Source organism: Canis lupus, chromosome 31, assembly GCF_011100685.1.
Source record: "Canis lupus familiaris isolate Mischka breed German Shepherd chromosome 31, alternate assembly UU_Cfam_GSD_1.0, whole genome shotgun sequence".
Taxonomy (NCBI): domain Eukaryota; kingdom Metazoa; phylum Chordata; class Mammalia; order Carnivora; family Canidae; genus Canis; species Canis lupus.
The window spans coordinates 6351004-6364523 of record NC_049252.1 but is presented as its reverse complement, the minus strand read 5'-3'; the positions used below and the strand labels follow the sequence as shown (position 1 = coordinate 6364523).

The following is a 13520-nucleotide window of genomic DNA, read 5'->3' as shown; positions in this document are numbered from 1 at the left end:
ATGTTAACTTTAGAAAAAATTGCACTCTCTTCATGTAGCTTATTCTAAGATCCAATCCCACTTTATCATTTTGTTAGATTAGGAAATATGCTCTGCAGCCTCCAGGTACAAATTCCTATTTTTGATGACCTCATCTTGAAGAGACAGAGCTGAAAAGAAAAAAAAACAAAAAAACAAAACAAAAAAAACAAGTGCTTTCCAGTATATAGGGCTTTTATTTCTTTATGATGATATGATGATATACCTTCACTAGGAGAAAAATCAATGCCCTAGATGGTAGGTTTTGGTTTAAAATCTGTGACATGTGAGGGATCATATAGAATGGGTTTTGCATGTCCTGCACAGAAAAAAAAATTATTTTACCAACAGGTCTTTATAATGAAGATGAGAAACTAATAGCAATAATTATTATCTCCACTTTTCTGGCAGGCTTTTACAGAAATAAACCAAAGAGAAAGTTCCTGCTTTTAGAGGCTTAGAGGCAGCAGACCAGATGCATGGACCTTGCTTAGATGAAAAGCTGTGGTGGGTCCCATCCCACTGCTCTCTTTCTTTGGAACTTCAGTAGGAGGTCATCCTGCTGAATAGCAGTTCAGGAGGAGCCATTAACACGCACACATTGAGGGCCAGAGACAACCACACACATCCCAAAAGAAGAAATGCAGGGACCATACAAGTATCCTACCCTGAGACCAAGGCTGAAAGAATTAAGGACAGAGAGTTAGGTTCAGTTGCTTCTTTTTTCCTCTCAACATTCAGATTTTTAGTAGACCCTTTTCCTATTGTAAAGGTGTGATGTATTCAATTTGATCAATGTGAGCAGGCCAGAGAAAAAGGTAGATTAAGTTACATCAGAAACATTCCCTACTAGTTTAACACATGATTTCTCGAAAGTGACTCCGCTTCTAGGTTCTGATTGTCAGCAAAGATTTGAAGGTTCTTTTATGAAAAGTAACCTGGCAGAAAGAACACATCCAGTACTAAGGAGGGCATTTAAGTCACATGGGGAGACGAAGAGGAGATTCCATCTGCTAACTTCCAGTGATTCTAGATCTATTTCTGTCCCGGTGTTTTTGTTTTTTATATTTCCCTCCATCGATGGAGTGGATCTCTATGTAGTAGGTCCACATATTAAAATCACTGGGTGAGATTTTTAAAAACTACTACTGCTAGAACCTCACAAGAGGGATCCTGACTCAAATGGTTGGTGTGGGGCTCAGGCTTCAGTATTTAAAGCTCCCCAGGTAACTGTAGCAGCACTTCCTTAACTCTTAGCACAATGTCAAACTCACGGTAAGTTCTCATCTAATGCCAGCTGATACTGGTTATCAGTGTGCTGTGAATCAAACCAGAGCCATTACTTGTAAGTCCTATGCCATTTAAAATAGATGCTACTTGTGTCTCTTGAGCACTTTAACAGGGCTTCACGCCATTCACAACTGCTCATATTGAGAATTTTGCAGTTTTTCACAGCTCAGTTTTATAGACATTTACTAGTCCTGTTACATTCAGTAAACTTGCCTCAACAAGCTATGAGAAAATGCCAAAAATTAGCACTCCTACTGTTCAGGAGAGTGTATTTTGTCTTCCTATAACTGCTTCAATTCCAGCACTTAGCAGGAAGGCATTTAAATTTTTATTGTATTCCCATCTACTAGAAAAAAAGGATTTACAAGTCTGACACTAAACAATCATAGATGGAAATGTGAAGTAAGATCACACATTTGACCCTGAAACATAATGGAGCTATCACTGGATGCAGACGGACACTTTAGGACAAAATCCATCCAACTTTCCCAGGTGACTTCAGTGAGAATGTGACATACTCATTAAAGAATGTCCCCCAGAATTTCAAATGTCAAAATACAATATAATCATATTGAGAAAATCCTTCAAATTTAGTCATAGAGATTTCATTATACTGCTGAGAGAGAAAATTGCCAGTTTGTAATTATGCCTCTTTCTCCACAGGTATCATTCATTACAGAAACTAGAATAACATCACGGTAATGAGATTCCTAAACAAGAAAGTAGTAAAAACACATGTGCACCTATCAGATGACCCACATTATGGACAAAATAGAGTTTGTTCTCTATTCTCATGATTTTAGTTTGTTCGTAAATAGAGCAAGTAGTTTAAGAAAAGCATAAAATGCTGCTGATTTAAATTTTATCTATTGATAAAAATGTATTTGAGAAAGCTTCTTAATACCAACCAGGAAAACTCCAGAAGTAGCCCCAATCCTGCTTTGTTTACTTCTAGGAAATCCAAGTCTAGCCTTCTGGTCATTGATTGACAGTTGGCACCCATGACACACCACCATCTGTCCCAGCTGGCCTCTTCCCCCTGCGGCCTCCTCATGTGCCTTCTATGGTTTCTGTCCTAGAACCAGGGGACTTTCCTGTATCTTTTATGTCATCTTGGAATTCTCTTCACATCGTAGCCTTAAGAATCGCCTGAGAATCTTTTAAAAATTCCAAAGCCCAGGCTATGTCCAACACTAATTCAATCACAATTTCTAGTTTGTTTGTTTGTTTTTTAAACTCCACAGGTTATTTCAATGTGCAATTTTAAGAACCAGTTGCTTACTGGTTCTAGATTATGTGAGTTTCTTTTCCTAATACCTTCAAAATGTGTCCTTCTTTTTGACAGATGCCTGACAAAATTCCTATTTTTGATTAAACATGCCTTCTAGAAAAAAGTCACACAATCAAAAGGCTGATGCAATTTACAGCCTTGATTCAATATTACCTAGACGTCCTACTATGGTTCCCTAGTATTTTCATATCCTGGAGTGGTTTATTTCATGCTTCTACTTTTTTTCCCCAAGCATCAGTTATTCCTTTCCACTCCCAGATGATGACCTCACTCGAGAATATAAAGCTATCAAACCTGAACTTCTTCGCTTTCATACAACTCCACTTATAACTACCCTATACCTGTATCCAGAAACTGAAATGAAAATGAGTTTAATTTGAGTGAATGAATGAGCAAATGAATCAATGAGTCCCACTGATTCCAGATTATTTCTGACATTTCAGTTTAGGCATTAACATCTGATGTCATGGAGAATATGTGTTTTATGATTATGACATGAGTTTTCAGTTTTCTGGACTATTGTGCTATATTAGTGAAACATTACCAGTTTTGTTGATTTAACTCTGCTAGTTCAGTATTTTTTAAATGAGAAATTTGAATCATTTATGTTTTGAGAGTTATATGCAGCATTAATATTTCAAGTTGAATGAAGGTGTACTCATTTAGAAAATGTTCTTCTATAACACTATCCCCAAGAGGAGGAAAGAAAATGACAACCGAGAAAGCAAAGCTTCTGTTGCAGGAATAATTCTTACTTTAGTTCAAAGGCTTTCTGAACAAGTGGATTGTGAACATGACAGTACTGAAAGTGATGCATTCACTCTGCATTTGAATGTCTATCTATATGTGATAAAACTAAAGAGGATGAAGTCAAATCAGGGGGGAAACGAAACAACTTTCTTTGAAACAAAACTGGCACTTCTCAATAAAAGTTCTCAGTAAAAGGATTTGCATTCTCTACCCCCCAAAAAAGTTATTTAAAAGGATTTTCTTAAAGTTATTAGATAAAACACTTGATTACCTGAGGATGAAGAAAATATCTGGAGTTAGTTGTTCGGTGTAACTTTCTCTGTACCACTGCCTACACTTAGGATGGGGTTACAAAGAGCTTTCTGAAAAGCCACAACATTTTCACAAAAGCCAACTTGAAACTCAGGGATGGGGACATTTTAATGCAGTTCCTTTTTTAAATTTACATTTAAAAAACTATTAAATGATATTGTCATTTTCAAAATTATGATGGATTTTTTTTCATTTTGTTTGGATACCTGATTCTTAAAATTTCATTCTGCTTTGTCTGCCAGTATTTTAAACCTGCCAGAGATGTGCTTAAGGCTTAGATTTTAATTTTTGCCCTAGTTGGTATTGTAAAATGTTTATATATTTTATATTTAAATTAGTGAAATGTTGTTTCTTCTTTTTCCAGAATTCTAAACAGTCTTTAATAAAAAACAGTATCAATGCCATTATTTTGGCATTATATGAAATTAATACTCTAGTAGTCTTTCCTTATTTATGGGGGATATTCTCCAAAAACCCCTGAAATCACAGATAGTCTCAAACCCTATATATACTATACATACTATTCTTATACATACATTCAAATCTATAATGAAGTTTAATTCATAAATTAGGTATAGTAACAGATTAACAAAAATAACAAATAATAAATAGAATTATAATAATATGCCATAATAAAACAATGTAAAAGTGTTCTCTCTCTCAATAAATCTCATTGTAGTGTATCTACTCTTTTTCTTCTTGTGATGGTGTGAGATGATAAAATGTCTACACTACAGATGAAGTGAAGTGAATGACTTAAGCAATGTGACATAGCTTAGGCTACTACTGATTCTCTAACCACAGGTCAGAAAGAGGATCATCTGCATCTGGATCCAAGTTAACTGGGTGGTAAACTGAAACTGCAGAAAGCAGAACCTAAGGGGGACCATTGTTATCAGTACTTCTTCCCTAGTAGATATAGTACCCCACATGCTTGCCTGGCCACACCTCTTTATAGCAATTCCTGATGAGTCACATGATGAAGTCTGTGACTACTCCGTTTCCAGGTGACTGCATTTGGAAATAGCATTACTTCCAGCATAACCAAGTAGTTACTAGAAATCTGATCAAAATATATCCCTATCCTCATTTTCTTCTCCTTTGAATGGCTTTAGCAGTTTATCTACATGCAATGAACATATATTAGTGAGGTTATCCTATGTGTACAGCAGATATTTTTTATGTTATATTTATTTTTAGCCATCTATTAAACATTCTTAAGTAACCTGTGTTTACAAAGGGGAGCAAGACATAACCACATATTTAGTTATAAATACAGAAGAAGGTAAACCATAAAGCCATTCAGTCATCAACACCCGGTCTTTCTTACCGAAGGATTCATGATATGTTAAAGTGATGACAACCACATTTTTTCATTCAACTTTCTAATCAACAAATGACCATTAAAATTTGTTTCCTTAGATCCCACTTTTTTCATTTATTTGAAGTTTAATATTTCCAAATGACTTCAATCTCACTCTGGTATGTTAGTTCTATTCCTATCTGACTTTCTGATTTCATTGCCAGGCTTCCTTGTGCCTTTGTATTCTACATTTGTCTAACTGAAGTTGCTCATAAGTTCCACCACCAATCTCCTAATCCAGTTTCCTACATATTTATATGACATTTTCTACTTATCCCTGTCATAGTATCTAGGGCATGTACTAGTAAAAAGATACTTGTCTGCTTACTTGTCTCTATTCCCTTTTGGATTTTGAGACCTGGAGGGCAAGAACTGTTTTTCACCTCAGAATATCTGCCACTTAGTGATACTTGGTACATAGTAGATACATTTACATGTCTGAAGCATGAAGGAATTTTATAAATTGTGTTAGAACGCTTTCTAGAATGTGTTATGCATATGTTAGATTTATAGTTTAAATCGATATATAACTCAAATTTTTAAAATTGCATTTGAGTCAATCTGCCTTCTTTTTCTCTCTGTTTCTGTGTATATAGAAATTCTCTGTACAGGTATGCCAGAAAAACCTATTAAATTTTATCTAATGCCTACACAGATTAACACATGAATACCACATAGCAGATACATAATAAATGCTAACTGATCAAATATATATCCTAGAAGTCATCTAGAAATGGAAACTAGCTGAGGTAACCCTCGGACTTCATTGGACATGAAAGCTAAGTAAGGGGTTTTGGCAGCAACATTCAGTAAATGTCACTATGAATTAAAAACAAAAGAAGTGATATTCACTCTTAGTGAGGCTCACTATAGAAATGGTTTAATTTACCACATATATCAACTTGGAAAGTGTCCTTTGATTTCTAACAAAGGATTATTACATTTACTCATGTTTTAAAAATGAAATGAATTAAGGGATTCCTGGGTGGCTCAGCGGTTTAGCGCCTGCCTTCGGCTCAGGGCGTGATCCTGAGGTCCTGGGATCGAGTCCCAGATTGGGCTCTCTGCATGGAGCCTGCATCTCCCTCAAATCTGTGTCTGTGTCTCTGCCTCTCTCTCTCTCTCTCTCTCTCTCTCTCTCCTTCTGTGTCTCTCATGAATAAATAAATAAAATGTTTAAAAAAAATGAAATGAATTAAACATTTTAAGAAACTTTTACATTAAACAATATACCATTAGGCAAGATTCTAAAGAAATTCTATTAGATGGAATTGGAACATCAACACTCAGGACCTATTTATTTAATGGAATAATTAATAATATTAAAAATAGCTAATAGTAAATTTAATTTTAAATTCAACTTAATTTAAATAAAAGTTAACTATGAGCTATGTGCTTGGCAGTATTCTGAGTCTTGTAACCATATTAACTCATTTCACCCTCAAAATAGTCCTCTGTGGCAGGCAGTACTCCATTTTATCACTGGGCAAACAAAGGCCCAGGATGGCAATGTATCCTACCCAAGTCACGTAGCTAGAAGTCTTGGAGTCCCACTTCGTTTTCTTAACCACTCTGCTCTATCTTTTCCTAAAAAATCTTCATTAGTTAGACTTTGGTAGCTAATCTACATATTGATATAAGAATTTTTTAAAAAATTTTCTCAAATTGGACATAAGAAAAAGACAACCAACCAGCTGCTGTATTTTGTAGCTGTACAACATATCACGTGTCCCTTTACCCTTACAAATTGCAGTATTGGCAAAATGTGACTTCGGGACGTTCACCTAGCAGACCTTAGTACTCCTCTAACTTTTCCACAAGGCTTCTTTTGAACAAAGACATGATGTAAAGAAAAAAAAGCTATAAAGATTAAGTTAGAAGATGCATATGAAAGTGCTTTAGAAAGTATAGAATGCCACATCAATATAAATTTACTTTTATTCATATTTTTTATTTTAACTCTCGTATGATCAATGATATAAAAATATAAAAATAATGTAGCCATCCCTGCTCGCCTCTCCATTATTTGATCTTTCAGATGACTACATGGGAGAAGAATAAGAAATATAAATGTATTTATTCACAGCCAAATAAAATAATCTAGGAAACAAAAAAATCACAGCAAATATTCCTCTGCCTTAGCCAGAGTGAAAGAATTTTTTTGAAACTCAAAATTAGGAATATATAAGACAAAAAACAAGCAAAACAAAACAAATCAGCCAAACTGGTATCATTCTGAGAAAATCAGTATTGATCTTAATGATTTGTTATGAAGAGAACACATATCTAAGTGCCTAATGAATTTATATAAACATGTTTTAATAAAAAAACTATAAAAATGTGTTTTCTTCCCTTAACTCATTCTTCCTCTACTAAAGAAAAATAAAAATAAAGTTCCAGAAAGCTAACAAGTTTAAAAATGCCTGCAACATGAATAAACAACCAGGTTGTTCCTCAGTCTTGAAAATTTCTTAAATTGATCTTTTAAATATTAATTTCTTATATGCCACTTGAAAAAAATTAGTCTGCTTATAACTACAACTGGTGATTGCAGCTAATGAACTACTGCTAAAAATATTACAAGGTAATATTTTATATATATATATATTTAACTATTTATTGCATATATATACATCTACCTGATAACCTTTTTTAGAAAAATGTGAAAACCTTGTGATGTGCTAGATACTGTGACAGTTGCTACTAGTTCTTGGATATATTATAGTAAATAAGATACAGATGATCCCTATTTTCATTGAGTTTTAAATATGAGTCATATATTTAATAGTTTTTCAAATATAATTTTGTTAAGTGCCATGAAAAGGAAGTATAGAGTAATATAATAATGTGTAACAGGGAAAACTAACATAGCCTGAGGCCTTAGGAAAAGCTTCCCCCAAGAAATGAGATTTGCAGATAAAAGAATTTGGTCAGGTATGGGAGGGAGTGTTTGAATGGAATGTTTCTAAGAAAGGAGAACTGCAAATGTATGGAGCTCATAGTGGAAGGAGTTTGGTACATTCAATGAACTGAAAGAAGGCTTGCTTGGCTGGAGCAGAGTGATCTACAGGAGACCATTCATGTGAGACTTACAGGTCAGCTGGAGGACACTAGTCATTGAAGTCATTAAGCAGGACAGTGTCATGATCAGGAAATGGAGAAAAAAAATATTTAAAGTCATGATAGCTCATAGGGAAATATTAAACTTCATAAAACATCAATAATCAGAAATTATAGAGCTATTTGAGGATTATTGATTTTAAAGTATAGAGAAATGCTAGAAAAAAAAAGAGAAATGCTAGGTTTAGATAAGATAATAAGCAGAAGGAATAAAAAAAAGATGTTATATTGGTGTTAAATATTAGGAGCCATTTGTTTTAAGGATAAAAGATAAACTTCAGAGATCTCTCAGTCCTACGTCAAAGAATAATCTCAAGATTATATTTGATATCACATATATGCTCATTGAATAGACCTTATAGAAAGAGATGGTAGAAATAATGATGTTTATTTATTGCTATCTATCTATTGTTACTATGGGAAGAGTTTCCAAAACGGAACACATGCTCAGCCTGCCTTAGATGGAATATATACAGTTAAGGTGATCATTAATATGCAATCCCTATCAAAATGCCATGGACTTTCTTCAGAGAGTTAGAACAAATTGTTTTAAGATTTGTGTGGAATCAGAAAAGACCCCGAATAGCCAGGGGAATTTTAAAAAAGAAAACCATATCTGGGGGCATCACAATGCCAGATTTCAGGTTGTACTACAAAGCTGTGGTCATCAAGACAGTGTGGTACTGGCACAAAAACAGACACATAGATCAGTGGAACAGAACAGAGAACCCAGAAGTGGACCCTGAACTTTATGGTCAACTAATATTCGATAAAGGAGGAAAGACTATCCACTGGAAGAAGGACAGTCTCTTCAATAAATGGTGCTGGGAAAATTGGTCATCCACATGCAGAAGAATGAAACTAGACCACTCTCTTTCACCATACACAAAGATAAACTCAAAATGGATGAAAGATCTAAATGTGAGACAAGATTCCATCAAAATCCTAGAGAAGAACACAGGCAACACCCTTTTTGAACTCAGTAACTTCTTGCAAGATACATCTACGAAGGCAAAAGAAACAAAAGCAAAAATGAACTATTGGGACTTCATCAAGATAAGAAGCTTTTGCACAGCAAAGGATACAGTCAACAAAACTCAAAGACAACCTACAGAATGGGAGAAGATATTTGCAAATGACATATCAGATAAAGGACTAGTTTCCCAGATCTATAAAGAATTTATTAAACTCAACACCAAAGAAACAAACAATCCAATCATGAAATGGGCAAAAGACATGAACAGAAAACTCACAGAGGAAGACATAGACATGGCCAACATGCACATGAGGAAATGCTCTGCATCACTTGCCATCAGGAAAATACAAATCAAAACCACAATGAGATACCACCTCACACCAGTGAGAATGGGGAAAATTAACAAGGCAGGAAACCACAAATGTTGGAGAGGATGCAGAGAAAAGGGAACCCTCTTACACTGTTGGTGGGAATGTGAACTGGTGCAGCCACTCTGGAAAACTGTGTGGAGGTTCCTCAAAGAGTTAAAAATAGACCTGCCCTACGACCCAGCAATTGCACTGTTGGGGATTTACCCCAAAGATACAGATGCAATGAAACGCTGGGACACCTGCACCCCAATGTTTCTAGCAGCAATGTCCACAATAGCCAAACTGTGGAAGGAGCCTCGGTGTCCATCGAAAGATGAATGGATAAAGAAGATGTGGTTTATGTATACACTGGAATATTCCTCAGCCATTAGAAAAGACAAATACCCACCATTTGCTTCAACGTGGATGGAACTGGAGGGTATTATGCTGAGTGAAGTAAGTTAATTGGAGAAGGACAAACATTATATGTTCTCATTCATTTGGGGAATATAAATAATAGTGAAAGGGAATAAATATAAGGGAAGAGAGAAGAAATGGGTAGGAAATTTCAGAAAGGGAGACAACATAAAGACTCCTAACTCTGGGAAATGAACTAGGGGTGGTGGAAGGGGAGGAGGGCGGGGGGTGGGGGTGAATGGATGACGGGCACTGAGGGGGGCACTTGACGGGATGAGAACTGGGTGTTATTCTGTATGTTGGTAAATTGAACACCAATAAAAAATAAATTTATTAAAAAAAGTGATCATTAATAAAAATATTTCACAAAGTTTATGAAGTTACTGAGATTTGTTAATGTCTTAGCTGTCCATGACCCATTTTTACCCTCATAGAATATACACCAAGACTCTTTCTATCTTTCTTATGTTTAATGAGCAAATAGTAAAATAAAACAAACTCTAGTGATTAGATTAGATTAGATTAGATTAGGGGAAATAATTCTTATTATAAATTTATATTGGACCTTTCTTATTTAGAAGTTATCAATATTAATTTAACTCGGCTATTAAATCTGTCAAGTGCTTGCCTACAGGTTCTCTTACATGCTACATATAGGCCAGAAATGTTCTTCAACAAAAAGGACAGTCTCAGGAAAAGGACTTTATTAACTCCTTCCAACTACTGACACTCTCCCCCCACCACCGAGATGACTGCCTACAAACTTCCAGGCAAAGCAGTAAATTGAGTCAAGATTACTAGAATTTCTTTTTTTTAAAGGATCTTTTTTTTCTTTTCAATTATTTTTTTTAAGTAGGCTCCATGCCCAGTGTGGGGTTCACACTCAATAACCCTGAGGTCAAGAGTCATGTGCTCTACTCACTGAGCCAGCCAGACATCCCAAGATTACTAGAATTCTTGAATGCAGTGGGTTTTGGGAATTAACGATGTAGGACTGACTGCATAAACTCAGCGGCTTTATTTTAGTTCTCTGTTTAGAAAACTGTTTTAGTTTCCACACATACAAGGGAGACCTTTCAGTTTCTTTCTTTCTTTTTATTTTATTTTATTTTTTATTGGTGTTCAATTTACCAACATACAGAATAACCCCCAGTGCCCGTCACCCATTCACTCCCACCCCCCGCCCTCCTCCCCTTCCACCACCCCTAGTTCGTTTCCCAGAGTTAGGAGTCTTTACGTTCTGTCTCCCTTTCTGATATTTCCCACACATTTCTTCTCCCTTCCCTTATATTCCCTTTCACTATTATTTATATTCCCCAAATGAATGAGACCATATAATGTTTGTCCTCCTCCGATTGACTTACTTCACTCAGCATAATACCCTCCAGTTCCATCCACGTTGAAGCAAATGGTGGGTATTTGTCATTTCTAATAGCTGAGTAATATTCCATTGTATACATAAACCACATCTTCTTTATCCATTCATCTTTCGTTGGACACCGAGGCTCCTTCCACAGTTTGGCTATAGTGGCCATTGCTGCTAGAAACATCGGGGTGCAGGTGTCCCGGCGTTTCATTGCATCTGAATCTTTGGGGTAAATCCCCAGCAGTGCAATTGCTGGGTGGTAGGGCAGGTCTATTTTTAACTCTTTGAAGAACCTCCACACAGTTTTCCAGAGTGGCTGCACCAGTTCACATTCCCACCAACAGTGTAAGAGGGTTCCCTTTTCTCCGCATCCTCTCCAACATTTGTGGTTTCCTGCCTTGTTAATTTTCCCCATTCTCACTGGTGTGAGGTGGTATCTCATTGTGGTTTTGATTTGTATTTCCCTGATGGCAAGTGATGCAGAGCATTTCCTCATGTGCTTGCTGGCCATGTGTAGGTATTCTTTGGTGAAATTTCTGTTCATGTCTTTTGCCCATTTCATGATTGGATTGTTTGTTTCTTTGGTGTTGAGTTTAATAAGTTCTTTATAGATCTTGGAAACTAGCCCTTTATCTGATATGTCATTTGCAAATATCTTCTCCCATTCTGTAGGTTGTCTTTTAGTTTTGTTAACTGTATCCTTTGCTGTGCAAAAGCTTCTTATCTTGATGAAGTCCCAATAGTTCATTTTTGCTTTTGTTTCTCTTGCCTTTGTGGATGTATCTTGCAAGAAGTTACTGTGGCTGAGTTCTAAAAGGGTGTTGCCTGTATTCTTCTCTAGGATTTTGATGGAACCTTGTCTCACATTTAGAATCTTTCATCCATTTTGAGTTTATCTTTGTGTATGGTGAAAGAGAGTGGTCTAGTCTTTTTAAGCCATCTTAGATTGTAACAACTAAATGAATTGCATTTGTAAATGAAATGAAACATTAAAAAAATCACTCACTAAACTCCCATTTCTCCTTACTTTCCATGGAGACATATTTATACAGGTTCATAGGCCCTATTTTTTATCAGGATATAATTCAATGAATTGATTGTGCAAGTAAGGCCTTACTGGAATGGCTGTATTTGTGAACAATGTTCTTTTTTTTTTTTTTTTTTTTTTTTTTACATTTTTAAATTTATTTATGATAGTCACACACAGAGAGAGAGGCAGAGACACAGGCAGAGGGAGAAGCAGGCTCCATGCACCGGGAGCCCGACGTGGGATTCGATCCCGGGTCTCCAGGATCGCGCCCTGGGCCAAAGGCAGGCGCCAAACCGCTGCGCCACCCAGGGATCCCTGAACAATGTTCTTTGAGTCAGGGAGGACCAGTTGCTTTTAAGAAAATGAGGCTGATTTTACTTATGGATATAATGCCTGCAAAGTTCACTCAGGGAACTTGGCCTGCAGCCTGGTAAGCACAGTGCAGTCTCCCAAACAGGAAAGTCACTTCTGGACAGCTTAGGGATATTAACAAATTTTGGTGATCCTAGGAGCAGAGGAATACACCCAAAGGTACAGGCCATCCAGGTGAAATCCAGTGTATAGTTTATAGGTTTGGGTTTCCTAAGCTCAAGTAAAAGTCCAATCTGAGGTTCTCTATACAAATTTCCAGATAGAAATGAATTAATTTAAAGCCCTAAGGCTTTTACTATAGAAAAATAAGTCAGCCTCCCATACACATTTCCCAGTCTTTCTATCTCTCTCTAGCCTAAAAACTGGTAAAATCTCCTAAAACTTAAATGCTCAAAAGATCATTGTAGACCAAATAGAACAGAAAATACTATTAGTTAACTGCTATATTTTATCATTCAAGATCCTTTGGACAACAATGACCTTTGAAAATTCATAGTTTTCCTATTTTATATATATATATATCTCCTTTGCTTTATATTTCACATTTATAATATAAATATACTAGTGTACAATTACCTCAAAGACCAATAATCTTAGCTTGACATGTTATGACATGACAATTATGTCTTTCTTATGTTTAATGTGCAAATACTAAAATAATAAAACAACCTCTAGTGATTAGATTCAGAATAATAATTCTAAGTTTTAAAAATAGTTCACTCCACTGGTTGACAAAAGCATTAAATAAAATGCCAGCTTATCAGACTGCTTTTTATCACATATTAGTATAACAGTGATCTTATAGTAATTTAATTTGTTCAGGTCATATATGACTGTGTATTAAAGAAACAGGGCTGTAATTTTC

At 35.7% G+C, this 13520-nt stretch overlaps 1 protein-coding gene across 1 annotated transcript in view; it reads right to left on the bottom strand.

The window, feature by feature from the left end:
• GBE1 (1,4-alpha-glucan branching enzyme 1) overlaps nt 1-13520 on the bottom strand; it is a 268368-nt gene that overhangs the window by 59916 nt on the left and 194932 nt on the right. The window lies entirely within an intron of this gene.